Here is a 21,942-nt window from a genome sequence, read left to right as displayed (position 1 = left end):
GAGACTATGCAGCCATAAAAAAAGAATAAAATCAGGTCCTTTGCAGCAACATAAATGGAGCTGGAGTCCATTATCCTCAGAGAATTAACACAGGAACAAAAAACCGAACATCACGTGCTCTCCCTTAATAAAAGAAAGCTAAACATTGGATACTCATGGACGTAATGACTGGAACAACAGACACTGGGGACTACTAGAGGAAAGGAAGGAGGTTATCAGGGGTTGAAAAATTACCTCTTGCATACTATGCTCACTAGCTGAGTGACAAAATCAATTGTGCCCCAAAAACCAGAGCATCACACAATATACCCATGTAACAAACCTGCACATGAACCCTCTGAAACTAAAAGTTGAAATTATTTTTAAAAATAAAAAGAAAATTTAAAAATGAAAAATAATTTCTAGATCTATGCATACATATATAAGTTAGTAGACACACATATTTTCTTGCTCTCTCAGGTAAGTCATGAAACAACAACCTCCCAGTAACAAAGAGTACCCAGATCTTGGTTTCTAATACTATTCTCCACTAAAAGGAACCAGAGCTTCTTGGAGAAATGACCGATTCTAGAACTGCGGCAGAAAACATACAAGATGAGCTAGAGCATCCTGTAGTGCCAGAAAGAAGAGTTTCTTTAAAAAATAAAATTAAAAACCTACTTTGATGGGAATGTGCTACATAGCAGCCAACTGAAAGAGCTTCCAGTGACCAAAATTGGAACAATTTGAGCAACAAAATAAAGCGGTATTGGTGATATAGTTTGGATATTTGTCCTCCCCAAATCTCGTGTTGAAACTCAATCCCCACTGGTTGAGGTGGGGATGGAAAAACATTTGGGTCATGGCCCCAGATTCCCTCATGAATGGTTTGGTGCTGTCATGGTAATTAGGAGAATTCTCACTCTATTAGTTAATATAGGAGCTGATTGTTTAAGAGAGCTTAGGACCTCCCCCCACCCACCTCCATCCTTCCTTCCTCTCTTGCCATGTAATGCCTATTCCCTTTCCCCTTCTGCCACCATTGGAAGCTTTCTGAGGCTCTCATCAGAAGCTGATGCTGGTGCCATGTTTCTCGTACAGCCTGTAGAACAGTGAGGCAAGTAATCCTCTTTTCTTTATAAATTACCCAGCCTTAGATATTCCTTTACAGCAACTTAAATGAACAAAGACAATCAGATTATGTCTTAGTCCATTTTTGCTGCTATAACAAAATACCACAGACTAGGTCATTGATAAACAGTAGAAATTTGTTTCCCACAGTTACAGAGGTGGGGAAGTTCAAGATCAAGGTGCTGCCAGGTTCAGTGTCTGGTAACAGCTTTTGACTTCTTGCTACATCTTCCAGAGGGGATGAACACTGTGTCCTCACATTGTGAAAGGTGGAAGGACAAAAAAGCCTAGTTTCCTCCAGCACTTATATAAGGAACTAATCCATTTATAAAGGAGTAGTTCTCATAAGCTAATCACTTCCCAAAACGCCCTGCCTCTTAATACCATCACTTAATGGGTATTACGTTTCAACATGTTATCTGGGGTGGAAACCTTCAAATTGCAGCAGGTTATAACCCAAAGTATGATATATATATCTATGATTCATATTTATATAAAAAGTGATTAAATGAATAAGTAAGGAATAAGATACAAATATCTCCTGCAGAAGAATTCCAGATAATTTATATAGATACTCATCACTCAAGGAGGAGGGGCATGAATCCCCACTCTTTAACTGTCAACCATATATGATGGCTCTTTTCCCAATGGGTACAGTATGGAAAAGAGTGAAAACAGAGTAACTTTACAGTGAGAAACCTGACAAACACTACCTTAGCCAGGTGATCAAGGTCAATATTAACAAAGATAAATCATGCTGATATATGTACCCTGGATAGAATGTAATGAAAATGAAACTTTACCTGTGGTCTTCCTCCCAAAAACCCATAACTTCAGTCAAATCATGAAAACAAAAGTCTGAAAAATTTCATTAGGGTAGCATTCTACAAAATACTTGACCAGTGCACTTCAAAACTGTCAAGGTCATAAAAATTAAAGAACATCTGTGAAAGTATCACAGCTAAGAGGAGCCTAAGGAGATATGACTACTCAATGTAATATGGTATCCCAGCTGGGATCCTGGAATAGAAAAGGATATAAGTTAAGAGCTAAGGAAATCTGAATAAATGATGGGCTTTAATTGATAGCAATGTATCATTTGGTTCATTAATTGTAACAAATGTACCATATGAATAACATATATCATGTTAACCAAAAGGGAAACTGGGTGATAAGGTATATGGAAACTGTACTATCTTCTCAATGTTTCTGTAAATCTAAAACTGTTCTAAAAAATAAAGCTTATTTTTCAAAAATCTCCTAAATTACCCACTTTGATTGTGCAATCTATTTCCTGGTGGAACTCTGTTAATCCAGATGCCCAAGAGTGAGCAGAATAATTCAGTAAACATTGTTTCTGTTCATTAGATATAGTGTTTTTAACCTGTTAAAAATATTTTTATAAAATGTGTAAAAGATAAAACGTTTAAGTTATATTGCTGAGTAAAGAATTTAAAAAGCATAATGCATAATTACATATATGTTTGTCAAATATCTTTTTTTAACTTAAATAAGGAAAAGACTAGAAGGACAAGCACCAACATGTAAAAAATATTTAAAGTGAGTGATGGAAAACAATATTTTTTCCACTCTCTTTTCCACTTCTTTGTATTTTCCAGAATTTCTGAGTATTTAACTACCTTTGCTATGGAAAATAATAGTGAAATACATTACACATGGAAGTTTTTGGTAAGGTTGCAGACTTAATTATATTTTATGTATTTTAATTTTGCAATTCTAACATTCTGACATAGCCATACAATTCTCAAATTTTGCTATTTAATGTTATAGACTGAGCTGTGTTCCTCCAAAATTCATATACTGAAGTCCTAACCATTAGTATCTTAGAAGGTGATTATATTTGGATACAGATATTTAGAGAGGTAATTACTTTTAAATGAGGTCATTAGGATGGACTGTAATCCAATATGGCTTGTATCCTGGTAAGAAGAGGAGTTTAGGACACAGGTGGGTACAGAAGGAAAATCTTAAGAAGACACAGGGAGAAGAAGCCATCTATAAACCAAGGAGAGGGGCACTGGAGGAAGCCAATTCAGCTGACACTTTGATCTTCAACTTCTAGCCTCCAGAAATGTAAGAAAATTAATTTCTGTTGTTGAGACCACCCATTCTGTGGTACTTTGTTATGGTAGCCTTAAACTCAATGGATTAAGTTTGAGGTCTTATTTTCCTCTGCACCTTTTACAGTCTTATTCTCTATATTATATGATTTTATAATTAGTTTCTAGCAATAATGATTAGTTCCTAAAACAACATCACTGTGAAAATAATTGTATATATCTTAATCTGATATTAGTTCAATTGAAAAGAAAACATTTTTTACAATCATAAGCTTTAATTAAAATTTGCTGACACCAAAAATAATTTAATTTGCTCTTCAAAGGTAAATTTATATGGATAGCTGTGTAAATTTATACATATTTGTAAAACACACACACACAAATAAATAAATAAATAAAACACCTGGGAAGGAATTAGTGTTTGTATATTAGAATCACCTGGGAAGTTTTCAAAATGACTAATGCCTGGAGGCAGCCCCAGAGATTGCGGGTTAAAGGTCTGACATGTCATCTCGTCCCTGGAATTGTTAAAGTTCCCTAAAGTAATTCTAATGTGCAGCCACAATTTAAGAGCCATTGCTTTTTATTAAGAAAACATTACCTGAGTTTTCCTGAGTGAAGACATAATAGTTTTTAAAAATTCCTCTCTTATCCATAGAATCAATAAGCAACCTAAATGATGAAAAACAAAGAATATTTTATCATCATTGAAACAAGAAAAGAGCCATAACCCCAAAGCCCAGAATTTGAGGACAAAAAAAAAAAAATCTACTGAACTTGTACAGAAGGAAGAAACTGATCAGTAATCCTCTTTGTAGCAGTAGTTCAGAGTCCACTAAAGTGAGGTAATAAACTGTAAATAACTGAATAGAAGGCATCTGTTATATACAGCTTGTCAAGAAGCTACAGGAAGGATGGCTCCACCAGGCTGCCAGTGCCACTGTTCTTATGGTTGCCATCTTATCATTGTTATGGCAGTCTCCACTGTTGCCTTGACCACAGCCAGTTACATCAAATGGACCTCAATGAGGTGTCCAAGTTGAATACTATGGTTTAGGATCAAGAGGAGCAGCACTGCCAGGAGGGGGCCGTGAGCCTTCTGCAACACCTGTGGCAACATTGGGACCTTCCAGGAAGTAACTCTGAAGCTCTTGATAGAAGGAATCACAAATAAACTTATTGGCCATTGTATGGGTGATATAAAGGAGGATGTAGACCTTGAGATTTTATAGCAGTAAGACTGAATTGCTAATTGAAGAGATACGGCAGTAAAGGGTTTTAGAGTGCTGTAGACTCTATTGTACCTTCTATCACAGTTCTACTGGATCTTTATTTATGGACCATGCAGTAAATGTATACAGGGAGAAGCACTGGATCCAAAGCATGCTGGCAACTCAGCCATTTTCAAGCTAAGAGCTGTTCAGCTTGTTAACATTTTGGCTATTTATGCACACAATGACTGGATTCCTTTATTAGTCAGAGTTCTCCAGAGAAACAGAACAAATAGGATACATATAGAAGTTTAGAAAGAGCTTTGTTATGAGGATTTGTTCATGCAGTTATGCAGGCTGAAAAGTCCCACAATCTGCTGTCTGCAAGCTAAAATCCCAGGAAAGCCAGCAGTGTAGTTCCAGCACAACCTACAGGCTTGAGAACCAAGGGAGCCAATGGTCTAAGTAAGTCCTGGTCCAAGTTCAAAGGCCCAAGAACCAGGAGCACGGATGTCCAAGCATGGTAGAAGATGAATCTGTCAACTCAAACAGAGAAAATTCATCCTTCCTCCACCATTCTGTTCTATGTAGGCCCTCAATGAAATGGATGATGCCCACCTGCATGGGTGGGGGCAATCTTCTTTACTCAGTCTACTGATTTAAATGCTAATCTTTTATGGAAACACCCTCACACACACACCCACAAATAGTATTGTATCAGCTATGTGGGCATTCCTTAGCCCAGTCAAGTTAATGCATAAAATTAATCCTCATGATTCCTAAGTCTAATCTATGACTATATATGGGAAAATATTTCTCTCTCATTCCCATAGAATTTGCACACAAAGACATTAATAAAATGTTCCTAAGAGATATTCCAAGCTCTCAGATTCATCAGTAGGTGATGACTTATTTGAAGGAGATTCTCTCCAACATGGGCTCATCAGTCGTGCTTTGCCATAATGACCTATTTTGCACAAATGCAATCAGCAATGAGAAACAAAGTGACATACAGTTCGATGATTGTGAACATTCTAGATACAACTACCTAGTGCATGATATTAGAAGTCATTTTAATAAATTTGTAGGTGTGCTTTATGTATAGTCTCTATCCAGGCAAAGAACTACAGGGCCCATGGCTGCATTCTTATCTTGAAGTCTACAAAAACTATAAGGACTTTGGAATTAAATTTACTAAACAGAAGGTAGCCATATTCTTTATTCAAGCCAGTCAGTTTGCATTGGCCTCTAGTTTCTTTTGGAATTGTGAGCTTTCATTCAAGCCAAATACTCCACTAAGTTTTATTTCCTTGGGCATGCAATAGTTCATTTTAACCAATACTTAATAAAGCCTGAGATTGCTGCATTAAGAGTGCTTAAGTAAAGAGATTTTATTATTGTTAAATAGCTGAGCAATCCTTGCATATCATAAGAATTCTAGAAAAAAATACTGAAAAGCCAATATTTGTTATAATTCTGTTATTTAACTGGTTATCTTGCTTTACAAATTATGTCTCTATTTTTAAAACAGATTTAATGATGTCAAGAAATATGCCTACTTCTTTCGGTATGTGGCAAAACAGAAATTTGTTAAATCTGCCAAGAGCTATAAAAATGTCAGTTTAGTCCTTCCTTTGATAATGTAATCTGTGCTATGTGTGAGTTTTTTAAATTAAACATGATTCCATAGCTGCATTCCTCTGTTTCATCTGTGTTCTACTTTAATAAGATTAATTTTCATAAACATTCTAGGTGTTCAGTGTGAACATTTTAATCTTGAGGCACTGTACGTAAAATGAATCACTTACTCTTGAAATGCCAGTCACTGCTATAAATAACTTAGAATGTTCATATAAAAATATGTGTTCAGGACAGTGAAAAACATTTACCTTCTCTGTTGATTGCACATCTTTTTGAATTAAATAATGAAAAGCATTTCTTTGGGGAGAATATATCTTAAAATTAAATTCTCTTCTCCCTGCATAATCTGGAAGTATAAATATTATATATCCTGGAATGTATATGATAATTAAATATTACCAAAATCTATATTGAATAATGTTTTCATATAGTAAAAATAATGATTTACATGAATAGTTTCAGTTTTTACAATTTTACTGGATCAAATTGTTCCTTTTTTTATTGAAGTGTTCTTTTTTTGCTTGCTATAACAGTAGCTAGTAGGACTATTGCTAATTTTTTAAACAAATATACCAAGTTTATCACACTTGGGGACATTTACTACCATTTAGATCTATTATTCTTAACCTCTCCAATTGTATTTCTTGCATTTTTGGTTGCATGGGTTTTGTTGTTGTTGTTGTTCCATGTATTTAAAGTAACAATGATTACTTGATACATGTAAGTTCCGAGTAATATGTTGAGGCTGTGAAAAAGATTAATAAGGAACTTTTAGGGCATTGATCTTGTACCCTGACAGTCTGCTATAACAAAGTATGGATTAAACATAAATGCTTACGGTAGGGGGCTTCTGTTGTTTTGTTTTTGTTCAAGTGTATTTTTATATTATGTTTCAGGAGGAAAAGGAGGCAATCTTGTGGAAGGAAGTTAGCCCTTTGGGTAGGTAAGTAGGCATCAAGTTTCAAAAATTGCTGTTTGGAGTTTAGCAGTTATAATTAGCTTTAGTTTGAAAATTAGTGTGACAAGCTTTACACTTTGGTCATGTAAGTGCCTAGATACAAAGTTGGCTTAATGGATCTGCATAGTTGTAACCACAAATTTTTTCTCCGAAAAATCTTCTGGAGAGCTTGATGTATTATTCTAAACAACTTATACTCTCAATCAACTGCTTTAAAATACTTAACTTATTTTAAGATGTTTAAAACTAATAATAGAAGTAGAAACAACTAAAGGCCATTTTAAATGGTAAATTCTAGTTACATACATAGAATCTGTTAAGGGATTTTTTGTATTTATATTGGTGTTAAACCAAGATTTGTTTTCTACCCCTCAATGTTATAAATGTTTGCTTTTGTTTTTATAAACCATATTACATAGGATCAATAGAATTTTGCCTAGTTAATTCAGTGAGTGGAACTAATTAAACAATTAATAGCTCTTTACAATGTTAGAGTGAACTTGAAAATATGTTTTTGGTGGAGTTTTCATCTATGGTTGAAACACTTTCTAGAACCATGAAGAATTTGTAATACTCTTAATTTTTTGTTTACCAGCCTCTTAAAATACAACAATATATATCTTAAAGAACTATGGAGGAGCGAAGTTCATTTTTCTACCTCACTTCACATTGCATCAAACCATTTTGTATAGAGATATGCTGAGCCATTGCTGGTACACTGTGCATAGCTGCTAGCTGTGACACTATTAAATACAAGCATTTCCAAATTCACTTCCATTAAAGTGAATGCAGTGGGGAATATAAGGGTACCCACTCTAGCCCTATGACTATGCAATGGGTGTTAGGAACAAAGTCAGATGTTTAACACATTGCCCCCACTCTCTGGTGAGATTTTGGATGAGCTGTTACTTCCTATAAGGGTTTAGAGATTATGGCACAGGTTAATAAAAGGGTTCAAAATTGCTTCTCTTTATGTTGACCATTTAAGGAATTATAAAGGAAGATAAATCTCAACTGTATTTTTTTTAATTTTACTTTAAGTTCCAGGATACAAGTGTAGAACGTGTAGGTTTGTTACATAGGTATAGGTGTTCCATGGTGGTTTGCCGCACCCATCAACCTGTCATCTACATTAGGTATTTCTCCTAATGCTATCCCTCTCCTAGCCCCCCACCCCCCGACAGGCCCCAGTGTATGATATTCCCCTCCCTGTATCCATGCGTTCTCATCGTTCAACTCCCACTTATGAGTGAGAACATGTGGTATTTGGTTTCCTGTTCCTGTGTTAGTTTGCTGAGGATGATGGCTTCTGACTTCATCCATGTCTTTGCAAAGGACATGGTCTCATTCTTTTTATGGCTGCATAGTATTCTATAGTGCATATGTACCACATTTTCCTTATCTAGTCTATCACTGATGGATATTTGGGTTGGTTCCATGTCTTTGCTATTGTAAATAGTGCTGCAATAAACATATGTGTGCATGTGTCTTTATAGTAGAATGACTTATATTCCTTTGATTATATACTCAATAATGGAATTGCTGGATCAAATGGTATTTCTGGTTCTAGATCCTTGAGTAATCACCACACTGACTTCCACAATAGTTGAACTAATTTACATTCCCACCAACAGTGTAAAAGCATTCCTATTTCTCCACAGCCTCACCAGCATCTATCGCTTCTTGAGTTTTTAGTAATCACCATTCTGACTGGCAAGACATGGTACCTCACTGCGGTTTTGATTTGCATTTCTCTAGTGATCAGTGATGTTGAGCTTGTTTTCATGTTTGTTGGCCACATAAATGTCTTCTTTTTAGAAGTGTGTGGTCATATACTTTGCCCGCTTTTTGATGGGGTTGTTTGGTTTTTTCTCATAAATTTGTTTAAGTTCCTTGTAGATTCTGTATATTAGACCTTTATCAGATGGGTGGATTGCAAAAATTTTCTGCCATTCTGTAGGTTGCCTGCTCACTCTGAGTTTCTTTTACTGTGCAGAGGCTCTTTAGTTTAATTAGATCCCATTTGTCAATTTTGGCTTTTGTTGCAATTGCTTTTGGCATTTTCATCATGAAGTCTTTGACCATGTCTATGTCCTGAATGGTATTGCCTAGGTTTTCTTCTAGGGTTTTATGGTTTTAGGGTTTACATTTAAGTCTTTAATCCATCTTGAGGTAATTTTTGTATAAGGTGTAAGGAAGGGGTCCAGTTTCAGTTTTCTGCACATGGCTAGCCAGTTTTCCCAGCACCATTTATTAAATACGGAATCCTTTTCCCATTGCTTGTTTTTGTCTGCTTTGTCGAAGATGGAATAGTTGTAGATGTGTGGTGTTATTTCTGAGGTCTCTAGTCTGTTCCATTGGTCTATATGTCTGTTTTGGTACCACTATCATGCTGTTTGGTTACTGTAGCCTTGTAGCATAATTTGAAGTCAGATAGCATAATGCCTCGAGCTTTGCTCTTTATGCTTAGGATTGTCTTGGCTATACAGACGCTTTGGTTCCACGTGAAATTTAAAGTAGTTTTTTCTAATGTCAAAGTTAGTTAGATGGGAATAGCATTGAATCTATAAATTACTTTGGGCAGTATGGCCATTTTCATGATATTGATTCTTCCTGTCCATGAGGAAAGAATGTTTTTCCATTTGTTTGTGTTCTCTTTTATTTCCTTGAGCAGTGGTTTGTAGTTCTTCTTGAAGAGGCCCTTCACATCTCCTGTTAGCCATATTCCTAGGTATTTTATTCTCTTTGAAGCAATTGTGAATGGGAGTTCATTCATGATTTGGCTCTCTGCTTTCTATTGTTGATGTATAGGAATGCTTGTGATTTTTGCACATTGATTTTGTATCCTGAGACTGCTGAAGTTGCTTATCAGTTTAAGGAGATTTGGGCTGAGACTATGGCATTTTCTAAATACACAATTATGTCCTCTGCAAACAGAGACAATTGGCTTCCTCTCTTCCTATTTGAATAGCCTTTATTTCTTTCTCTTGCCTGATTGTCCTGGCTAGAACTTCCAATACTATGTTCAATAGGAGTGGTGAGAGAGGGGATCTTTGTCTTGTGCTGGTTTTCAAAGGGAATGCTTCTGACTTTTGCCCCTGCAGTATGATATTGGCTGTGGTTTTGTCATAAATAGCTCTTATTATTTTGAGATATGTTCCATCAATACCTAGTTTATTGAGAGTTTTTAACATGAAGGGGTGTTGAATTTTGTCGAAGGCCTTTTCTGCATCTATTGAGATGATCATGTGGTTTTTGTCATTGGTTCTGTTTATATGATGGATTACATTTATTGATTTGCATATGTTGAACCAGCCTTGCATCCCAGGGATGAAGCTGACTTGATTTTGGTGGATAAGCTTTTTGATGTGCTGCTGGATTCGATTTGTCAGTATTTTATTGAGGATTTTCTCATCGATGTTCATCAAGAATATTGGCCTGAAATTTTTTGTTGTTGTTGTGTCTCTGCCAGGTTTTGGTATCAGGATGATCCTGACCTCATAAAATGAGTTAGAAAGCAGTCCCTCCTTTTCAGTTTGCTTGGCATAGTTTCAGAAGGAATGGTACCAACTCCTGTCTGTACCTCTGGTAGAATTCAGCTGTGAATCCATCTGGTCCTGGACTTTTTTTGGTTGGTAGGCTATTAATTACTGCCTCAATTTCAGAACTTGTTATTGGTCTATTCAGGGATTTGACTTCTTCCTGGTTTAGTCTTGGGAGGGTGTATGTGCCCAGAAATTTATCCATTTCTTCTAGGTTTTCTAGTTTATTTGTGTAGAGGTGTTTATAGTATTCTCCAAGTTTGTATTTCTGTGGGGCCAGTGGTGATATGCCCTTTATCATTTTTTTATTGTGTCTATTTGATTCTTCACTCTTTTCTTCTTTATTAGTCTAGCTAGCGGGCCATCTATTTTGTTAGTTTTTTCAAAAAACCAGCTCCTGGATTTATTGATTTTTTGAAGGGTTTTTCATGTCTCTATCTCCTTCAGTTCTGCTCTGATCTTAGTTATTTCTTGTCTTCTGCTAGCTTTTGGATTTGTTTGCTCTGGCTTCTCTAGCTCTTTTAATTGCGATGTTAGGGTATGGATGTGAGGTCTTTCTAGCTTTCTGATGTGGGCATTTAGTGCTATACATTTCCCTCTTAACATTGCTTTAGCTGCATTCCAGAGATTCTGGTACATTGTCTCTTTGTTCTTATTGGTTTCAGAGAACTTCTTGATTTCTGCCTTAATTTCATTATTTACCCAGGAGTCATTCAGGGGCAGGTTGTTCATTTTCCATGTAATTGTGTGGTTTTGAGTGAGTTTTTAATCCTGAGTTTTAATTGCTTTCCACTGTGGTCTGAGAGACTGTTTGTTATTATTTCAGTTCATTTGCATTTGCTGAGGAGTGTTTTACTTCCAATTATGTGGTCGATTTTAGAATAAATATGATGTGGCACTGAGAAGAACGCATATTCTGTTGATTTGGGATGCACAGTTCTGTAGATGTCTATTAGATCCACCTGATTCAGAGCTGAATTCAAGTCCTAAATATCCTTGTTAATTTTCTGTTTTGATCTGTCTAATATTGACAGTGGGGTGTTAAAGTCTCCCGCTATGATTGTGTGGGAGTCTAAATCTCTTTGTAGGTCTCTAAGAGCTTGTTTTAGGAATCCAGGTGCTCCTGTTTTTGGGTGCGTATATATTTAGGATAGTTAAGTTTTCTTGTTGCATTGATCCCTTTACCATTATGTTATGCCCTTCTTTGTTTGTCTGTTTTTATCTTTGTCAGTTTAAAGTCTGTTTTATCAGAGAATAGGATTGCAACCCCTGCTTTTCTTTTTTCTTCCCATTTACTTGGTAAATTTTTCTCCATCCCTTTGTTTTGAGCCTATGTGTGTCTTCGCACGTGAGATGGGTCTCCATAATACAGCACACTGATGTGTCTTGACTCTTTATCCCATTTGCCAGTCTGTGTCTTTTAATTGGGGCATTTAGTCCATTTACATTTACGGTTAATATTGTTACATGTAAATTTCATCCTGTCATCATGATACTAGCTGGTTATTTTGCACACCAGTGGATGCAGTTGCTTTGTAGTCTCATTGGTCTTTATATTTTGGTTTGTTTTTGCAGTGGCTGGTACTGGTTTTTCCTTTCCATTCTTAGTGCTTCCTTCAGGAGTTCTCAAAAGACAGGCCTGGTGGTGACACAATCCCTCAGCATTTGCTTGTCTGGAAAGGATCCTATTTCTCCTTCACTTATGAAGCTTAGTTTGGCTGGTTATGAAATTCCGGGCTGAAAATTCTTTTCTTTAAGAATGTTGAATATTGGCCCTCACGCTCTTCTGGCTTGTAGGGTTTCTGCTGAGAGGTCCACTGTTAGTCTGATAGGCTTCCCTTTGTAGGTAACCTGCCCTTTCTCTCTGGGCATTTTTTCCTTCATTTTGACCTTGGAGAATCTGATGATTATGTGTCTTAGGGTTGATCTTCTCGTGGAGTATCTCAGTGGTGTTCTCTGTATTTCCTGAATTTTAATGTTGTCCTGTCTTGCTAGGTTGAGGAAGTTCTCCTGGATAATATCCTGAAGTGTGTTTCCAACTTGGTTCCATTCTCCCTGTCTCTTTCAGGTACTCCAATCAATCATAGGTTCAGTCTCTTTATTTTTTGTTTTATTTTCAATTCCATATTTTTTGGCAGTTTTGTTAATTCCTTTTTATTCCTTTTTCTCTAATCTTGTTGGCATGCCTCATTTCAGCAAGATGGCCTTCAAACTCTGATATCCTTTCTTCCGCTTTACAGATTCCCAGCTATTGATACTTGTGCATGCTTCACAAAGGTCTCTTGCTGTGTTTTTCAGCTCCATCAGGTCATTTATGTTCCTCTCTAAACTGGTTACTCTAGTTAGCAGCTCCTGTAACCTTTTATCAAGCTTTGCACTGGGTTAGAACATGCTCCTTTAGCTCAACGGAGTTTGTTATTACCCACCTTCTGAAGCCTACTTCTGTTAATTCATCTATCTCATCCTCTGTCCAGCTCTGTTCCCTTGCTGAAGAGGCATTGTGATCGTTTGGAGGAGAAGAGGCACTCTGGCTTTTTGGGTTTTCAGAATTTTTTCATTGATTCTTTCTCATCTTCATGAGATTGTCTAGTATCAATCTTTGAGGCTGCTCACTCATGGATGAGGTCTTTGTGGGGATTTTTTTGTTGTTGTTGATGCTACTGTTTCTTTCTGTTTGTTTTTCTTGCAATGGTCAGGTCCCTCTTCTAGAAGTAGGGCTGCTGCTGTTGGCTGGGGGTTCTCTTCAGGCCCTATTCATCTGGATCACTCCCGTGCCTGGAGATGTCACTTGAGGAAGCTGGAGAACAGCAAAGATGGGTGCCTTCTCCTTCCTCTGGGATCTCTGACCTTGAGGGGCACCAGCATGATGCCAGTAGAAATGCTCCTGTACAGGGTGTCTGACAACCCCTGTTGGAGGGTCTCACCCAGTTGGGTGGCACGAGGAGCAGGACCCATTTAGTGAAGCACTTTGACTGTCCCTTGGTGGTAGGGGTGTGCTTCACTGGGGGAAACTCACTCATCTGGGTTGCCTGGATTCCTCAGAACTAGCAGGAAGAAAGACTAAGTTTGCTGGTCTGCAGAGACTGTGGCCACCCTTTCCCCTAGGGGCTCAGGCCCAGGGAGATCAGAGTTCTGCCCCTGAGCCCCTGGATGGGGTTGGAGTTCCTGCAGGGAGGCCCAGCCCAGAGAGGAGGGTAAGTCAAGGTCAGGCCTAAAGAGACACTCTGGCTGCAGTGTGCCACAGCAGTGTGTTGGGCTATGGGGGATACCTATTGGGTCCAAGCCGTCCAGCCTCCTTGGCTTCAGCAGGTGAAAAGCAAGCATGGTCTGGAGCTGCAGAGAGGGCTGCTGCCCTTCCCCTGCCCTGGGAGCTTAGTGTGTTAGGTAGCTATCAGTCACAGTGTTGGCTGTCGCCCCTCCCCCAAGGAACTCAAATGGTTTAGACAGTAGGCAGCCACAGCTGGGATGCTGGTCACCCCTCCCCACCCGGAGCTTGGCAGGCTTAAGCAGATTCTAGCTTAGTGGTTGTTGAGAATCTCTGTGGCTCCATGGTTGGGACCCTAGGCCCTGGTGGCATGGGCTCATGAGTGGGATCTTTTGATCCGTGGGTTGACAGTTCCATGGAAAAAGCACAGTTTTCCTGGCTGGGTAGTATGCTCACTCACTGCTTCCCTTGGCTAGTGGGTGGGGGCTCCCCTGCCTTGTGTGGCTCTCAGGTGGGCCACCACACCACACTGCTCTTCCTTCCTCTCCATGTGTCACACCAGCCACCTAGTCAGTTCTGATGACAGAACCTGGATACCTCCATTGCTGGTGCAGGATTCATATGCTGTTATGGTTCTTTTCAGTGGGAGCCTCCAATCACTGCTGCTTCTAGTTGGCCATCTTGGCCCCACCCTCCAAACAGTATATTTAAACCATCCCTGTAACATTTGTCTTGTGACTTGTTGAGATGCCTGTTGTCTTTTTATGTTAAGCTAAGAAACATGAGTGCCTTACCTGGTAACTCAACTTGTAGTGAGACCAATCTGTAAATATAAAATGCTTATTACAGTGGTATTTGGCCAGCCACAGTGGCTCACAATTATAATCTCAACACTTTGGGAGGCTAAGGCAGGAGGATCACTTGAGACCAGGAGTTTGAGACCAGCCTAGGCAACAGAATGAGATTTCATCTCTATAAAAAATAAAAAACAGCCACAAATGGTAGCATACATCAGTAATCCCAGCTACTCAGGAGGCTGAGGTAGGAGGATTGCTTGCACCTGGGAAGTCTAGGCTGCAGTGAGCTATGATCACACCATTGCACTCCAGCCTGGGCAACAGAGTGAGACCCTGCCTCAAAAAAATTAAAAAATTAAAAATTGTATTCGTGTATATTCAATGTCAGTCAATATGTTAGTCAATAGATCATAGTGGCCTGGAAGTGTCAACAAGCAAAATTTAACACATTTTTTCTTTTTTTCTTACTTATTTGTACAGTCTTTCCTGGCCAGTGATATTTGATTAATTTTTCCCTCCTAATACCATGCTACTACCATTTTCTAGAAGTCAAAGAGATGTTACAGTGAATCAAACTGTTCATATGATCATCTGAGATCAATATGAGCACAAAACTCATCAACTAGATCTTTCTGGAATGTAAATAAAACTGCGTAAATAAAATTTTGTAAATTAGTGCAAATTGTATCTTGCATACGATCTTGTGTATTGTTTTGAATTCTCTCCTCTTATAGAAATTTGTCTGTTAGGAAATAATCTAGCTCTTTGGATTTGAACTGGAGATAGCAAACAGTTCTGGTTGCACAGTGGAATGATAGAGGAACTGGAAATAAGGTTTTTCAGTTTTCATGTTAATATCAGCACTTATTTAATATTTAACATCCCATTTGCTAATATGGTTTTTCTTTACTAATTTAATTGGCCATAAGTTTTTGTGAGGCTAAATTTTTGCAAGTAAGTACACTGTTGTATTAATAGAACTCCATTCTTTGAGTAATAATCCTTAGCTAAAGCAAAGTAAGAAATATAATTTAATGATTGCAAATTGAAGCATGACCCTTTCCTATTTTCAGAGCTATGAGCCTTTTTCTACAAAAATAACTCAGAAATTCATACCTCTCAATGTGACTCTAAACCCGATGTATACAAGAGATATTGTGTTAGTCCATCACATTGCTGTAAAGAAATAGAGACTGGGGAGATATACCTAATGTAAATGACAAGTTAATGGGTGCAGCACAACAACATGGCACATGTATACATATGTAACAAACCTGCACGCTGTGCACATGTACCCTAGAACTTAAAGTATAATAAAAAAAATATATATATATTTAAAAAAGAAATAGACACTGGGTAATTTATTAAAAAAAAAAAGAGGTTTAACGGGCTCACGGTTCTGCAGGCTATACAGGAGACATGGCAGCTTCTGTTCCTGGGGAGACCTCAGGAAATTTACAATTATGGCAAATTTACAATCAAGGCAAAGGGGAAGCAGGCCTCAGCAGGAATGAAAGAGAGAGAGGGAAGGTGCTACTTACTTTTAAACAACCAGATCTCATGAGAACTCACTAACCATCACAAGAACAGCCCCAAGGGGATGGTGCTAAACCATACATGAGAAACCGCCCCCAATTATTCAATCACCTTCAACCAGGCCCCACCTCCAACACTGTGAATTATAATTCAACATAAGATTTGGATTAGGACACAGATCTAAACCATATCAGATATGATAAAGAATACCTTTTAGTTCAACTAAAGCATATTTCAGTTGGCTTCTCTAAATAAAGTTGTTAATTATGGGATTGTAAAGGGTAGAAAAGATATAAGTAATCTTTTAATTACAGCTATTTCCATTTTTACTGAACTAAAATATTTATCTTAACTCCATGTTAACTTCATAAAAATATGTAAATAAATCTTCCAGGTTTAAAGGAAAATTTCCTTAAACATGCTCAATTAAAAGTTTAAAACATCCACCTTTAAAATTATAAAAACATTTCCTTTTTAGACTACATACAAGCCTTCTGTACCACTTCATGAATTCCTTACTTTGTAATATAAATAAGAATGCATGTGGTAACTTGATTTTTTGCCATAAATTGCTATTATATATTGCATTTTATACTGCATTTCAAAGTGATTTAGGCTTAAGCTTTTAATATTAATCAGTCATTAAATTGATAGAGAAAGTTACCAATGTTTTATGCTGAGAGGAAAGTTTTGTTATTGGTATCCACTTGCGTTACTTTACAGAAAAGAAGGCAAGCACTAGTAATTATTATGCACAGAGCAAAAAGAATGATAAGTATGTGGTTAAGCAAATTTAACACAGCTCTACCTTTACTTCAAAATGGAGTTTCTCTGGTTCTTCTTTCATCCGTTAGATCTCAGCATATCTTTTGACTGGGGACATGTTAAGGCAGTCTGTCTTGTTTTCATTTCTTTTTTTGAAAGAAGACGTTACTTATGTTGAACCACCTTTTTCTTTTCTTTTCTTTTCTTTTCTTTCTGTTACATACCACTTCTGTGATTACAGTGTTATGTCTTGGATTTGATGTCTTTGGACAGAAAAGTATATCCATTATTTTAACATTATTTTAAATAAATTTTTCCCTGTCTTTGAAGCTCAGTCTGTAAATGTGTTGCTATGAAAGAAATTACTTAGGTTTAAATTACTCGAAGTTTTACACACATATATGACAGAATGAATTAGATTTTTCTGAACAGATTTTTTTACACTGGAAACTTTTCTTTCTGGATAATACTTTGAAAGACGTTAGAGATTTGAGCTATTTGGATGGGAAAATATAATGATACTGCTTGTAGAAAATATCCTTTTGTGTTTGAGATATCCAAAATTCAAGTCAATGATAGGCTTCTGTCTAAAATCTTCTGTCTCTTCATTCCTATACTCAATTCACTTACTGTATTACTGATGTTATAAAATATTATTGTAATTACATACATTAACATACAATCTCATTATATCTGTGTTTAGTGTGAATTCTATAGCTTTTCTAGTTATGGGGAAAAATGCTCTCTAAAATGTTCTTTTAACCCCTAAATGTAGGCATTTCTTGTTTACATCTTACCATTAATGGTACTATGAATACCATTAGTCACCTTAATAAAACACTGATAAGATGCTTTAAAAATTAAATAATAGGCCGGGCGCAGTGGCTCACACCTGTAATCCCAGCACTTTGGGAGGCCGAGGCGGGCGGATCATGAGGTCAGGAGATCGAGACCATCCTAGCCAACATGGTGAAACCCCATCTCTACTAAAATACAAAAAGTTAGCCCGGCGTGGTGGTATGCGCCTGTAGTCCCAGCTACCCGGAGGGCTGAGGCGGGGGAATTGCTTGAACCCAGAAGGCAGGAGGTTGCAGTGAGCCGAGATTGAGCCACTGCACTCAAGCCTGGCAACAGAGCAAGACTCCATCTCAAAAAATAAAAAAGTAAAAATATAAAAAATAATGTAAACTATGGTCTTTGGGTAATAATCATGCATCAATGTTGCTTCATCAGTTGTAAAAAATGTACCATTCTGGTGCGGGATATTGATAATGGCAGAGACCATGTACTTCCTGAGAGGTACATGGAAAATCTCTGTACCTTTTTCTCAATTTTGCTATCAATCTAAAACTGCTCTTTAAAAAAAATGAAGCCTATCAAACAGTTTAAAACACTTATCTATTGCATTTGAACTACTCAGTAAAGAGTAAGAAAAAAACTGACTGATTTATAAATGTTCTGTTAGTAATATTTCAAAACTCCTAATACAGAAACTTTCAATGATAGGCTGAAACATTATTGTAGCCTTATAAGCTAGCTTCTGTAAGCTGGAAAAGACCCTCCAAGAAGTGAGAGGAGACAAGAATATATACTTGCCATTGTTTGGGTTGTGATGTGCTGCTGCTTAAATGTAGGTAATGACACAGTGAGATTTCTCTTGTCCAACAATCTGAAGTAGTTTCCTGTATGTATCTATACCAAAATAATTATAAATTAATGGAATCTACAAAAAGAAAACTTTTTGGTTCTGCTGTATTTAGGCGCCTTTGTATATCATGGTCAATTTCCATAATATGAAGTATTTGAGGTTTAAAATATATTATTACTATAAGGGAGAACATGGCATTATTCCACGTGCTTAAATGATTATTTCTTTATTCAGCTTCAGAAGAAAAAATGACATGAGAAAATGTTATTGCATTAGCTGTACCTTGAATTGGAAACTTGTGACATAAAGTTTAAACTCAGGTTTATCAGATGTGAACCCTAGTAGTACAATGCTGTTTTCAGTATATTGTAAGTACTGTAAATACTGTCAGCACTGAAAATGTCTTAATGCCTCCTGAATGAATGCAACTTTCGATACAGGAGTTCTGATATGTCTCAGAAACTCTGAGAATTTACTAATAACCTGCTTTATAATGAAAACACTTCCTGTTTTTGTTGCATATTTTCATGTCTAAAATTTAATGTTTAAATGTTTTAATATTAACTTAAGTAAAATGTGTCCTGTAGATAAAATAAAATTGCCAGTAAAAAAAATTAAAAACAGCCTCATTCCTGTAACTGCTTAATTAAGTGTATATTTTTGCTATATGCTCCTAAATTTCTAATAAAGCTATTTATATTAAATATAAATGATGACGCTTGGCGTGGTGGCTTATGCCTGTAATCCCAATACTTTGGGAGGCTGAGGTAGGAGAATTGCTTGAAGTCCAGCCTAGGCAACATAGCGAGGCCCCATCTGTACAAAAAATGAAAAAAAAATCAGCTAGGTACAGTGGCTTGTGTGTGTAGTCCCAGCTACTCCGGAGGCTGAGGTGGGAGGATTGCTCAAGCAGTCTGAGGATGCAGTGAGCTAGTATCATGCCATTGCACTCCAGCCTGGGTGACAGAGTGAGACTCTGTCTCAAATAATAATAATAATTAATTAATTAATTAAAAATATATATATACACATACACACACATATATGAAAGATATACTTTATTTTTGTTAAGTAGGCCTTTTAGCATTAATTAAATGAAGGAATATATCTTTTATAAGATTTATATTAAATAAATAAAAACTGATTGTAACAATAAATTTGTATCTTAACTGGGAAAAAAATCAAGGCAATTTACCAAACAGACTTGAAAAATGAATGATCATTTCAATAGATTAAAAAATATGAATTTCACAAAATTCAAAATTCAATATCCATTCATGCTTTTTTTTAATTTCAGAAGATTAGGAATGGAAAGTCTTCCTTAATCTGAAAAAGATCATCTACAGAAAACCCACAGCTAACATCGAATCATACTTAATGATTAACTATTGAATAATTTTTCTCTAAGATAGAAACAGGGCAAGACTGTTCACTCTTTTGCCATTTATCATTGTACTATTTGTCCTAATCTTTTCAAGAAGGCAAGAAAAACATGTAAGTTCATAAAAATAAGAAAGGAAGAAGTAAAACTGTCTCTATTTTCAGATTATATGATGCTTACATAATAATTATAGAAAATATAAAAAAACTACTAGAAGTAATACATGAAGTTAGCAGGGCAAAAGAAAAAAAGCTAATTTGCAAAAGTCAGCAAAAATCTCCAGTATCTGCCTAGAAATACCAATTTTATCTTATTATTAGATTGAATAGTCTGTGCCTGAATGGCAAAGCTGGGCTATCAGAGTATGTATATTTAAAGATACACTTTTAAGAAGGAAAATGAGAAAAGATAAATTACACATCTTTTTCAGTTCTATTCTAGGTGAAATGTATACACAAATATGGTTCCTAATTATGTTCTCTTACCACTCAGTGTTGGAAGAATATTGAAGATTACCTAGTTCAGCACACACATCTCAAACTATCTGTAGTGAAGAACCAGTTTTCTCCCCCAATATGCTTGGAAGAGATGCTCTTAATAAATATAGTAAAAGCACCAAGATAATGTCAAATTGTTTTAAACATTTCTAACTGCATAACCTCAATTTCTGTACTTATTCTATTACAGATTGGTAACAAGAGTTAATGAATCAGAACCAGTTATAAATAAAAGTACTGCCACTGCCAACACTCAATTTTCTTTAATTTAATTTTCCCAACTATCCTTTTAAGATACTGTTTAAAAAACTTTCTCTTTTTTGCTACCAACTTGCCTCTGCTCTTTTCACCATTTTGACCTTATGTTAAATCTATCCATGTTCACTGAATGTAATCTGAACAATGAAGAGTATTTAATTTCATTTATCCCTGTTATTCTATAAAATATATAATTGTTTTTAAAAGTCTAAAGCTGAATAAACAAAAATTATTATTAGACCACTGAAGGTGACCAAGATCCACTGTATGAGCTGGTTAATTTTTCTCTGTTCCAGTATATCAAACCATATTATTAGGTGGCTATTATATTGAAATTCACATCATATTCACATATGATCAATTATTCACATATGAATGGTCACACATTGTTAATTAGCCTTGAATTTTAAAATAAAATGAGCAAGTAAGGAAAATTAATGGATATGAAATAGATGGATCTAGACTATAATTGCTTATGCAGAAACTGAATCAGATGCTAACTCTCAAGAATATTTATGACATTGAACAATATTTATAATAAAGTATTTTCCTCTGGAGTTTTGAAAGTACAAACCAAGAAGTGGCCTTCTTATAAGAATGATATGATGGGCCAGGCTCGGTGGCTCACGCCTGTAATCCCAGCACTTTGGGAGGCCAAGGCGGGCGGATCACAAGGTCAAGACATCGAGACCATCCTGACTGACACGGTGAAACCCTGGCTCTACTAAAAATACAAAAATTACCTGGGCGTGGTGGCACACGCCTGTAGTCCCAGCTACTCAGGAGGCTGAGACAGGAGAATCGCTTGAACATGGGAGGGGGAGGTTGCAGTGAGCTGAGATCATGCCATTGCACTCCAGCCTGGTGACAGAGCAAGACCCCATCTCAAAAAAAGAAAAAAAAAAGCATGATACAATGGACTCTGTAGGTATTGGGTACAGTGTACACAACTCTGGTGATGAATGCACCAAAATCTCAAAAATTACCTCTTGAGAATTTATTCAGGTAACCAAACAAATACCACCTGTTCCCCCAAAAACCTATTGAAATTTAAAAGAAGAAGAAGGAGAAGGAGAAGAAGAAGGAGAACTGGCCACTTTAGCCGGGCATGGTGGCACACACCTGCAATCCCAGCTACTCGGGAGGCTGAGGCAGGAGAATCGCTTGAACCCTGGAGGCAGAGGTTGCAGTAAGCCGAAATCATGCCACTGCTCTCCAGTCTGGGTGACAGAGCAAGACTCTGTCTAAAAAAAAAAAAGAAGAAAACAAAGTGGCCTTCTGATACCTGTTCCCAATTCTCACTCACATGATT

At 36.7% G+C, this 21,942-nt stretch overlaps 1 long non-coding RNA gene across 1 annotated transcript in view; it reads right to left on the bottom strand.

Annotated features, from left to right (window-relative positions):
* Nucleotides 1-18,435, bottom strand: part of LOC129397633 (uncharacterized) — a 269,094-nt gene extending 250,659 nt beyond the window's left edge. The window contains exons 1-2 of the long non-coding RNA XR_010112040.1: nt 16,890-18,435; nt 3,793-3,863 (exon numbers count right to left, since the gene is read on the bottom strand). This is a non-coding gene — a long non-coding RNA (uncharacterized LOC129397633). The remainder of the gene's footprint in view (nt 1-3,792; nt 3,864-16,889) is intronic.
* Nucleotides 18,436-21,942: the final 3,507 nt, after the last annotated feature.

Source organism: Pan paniscus, chromosome 3 (genome assembly GCF_029289425.2).
Source record: "Pan paniscus chromosome 3, NHGRI_mPanPan1-v2.0_pri, whole genome shotgun sequence".
Classification (NCBI taxonomy): Eukaryota; Metazoa; Chordata; class Mammalia; order Primates; family Hominidae; genus Pan; species Pan paniscus.
This window is presented reverse-complemented; position numbering and strand designations above follow the sequence as displayed.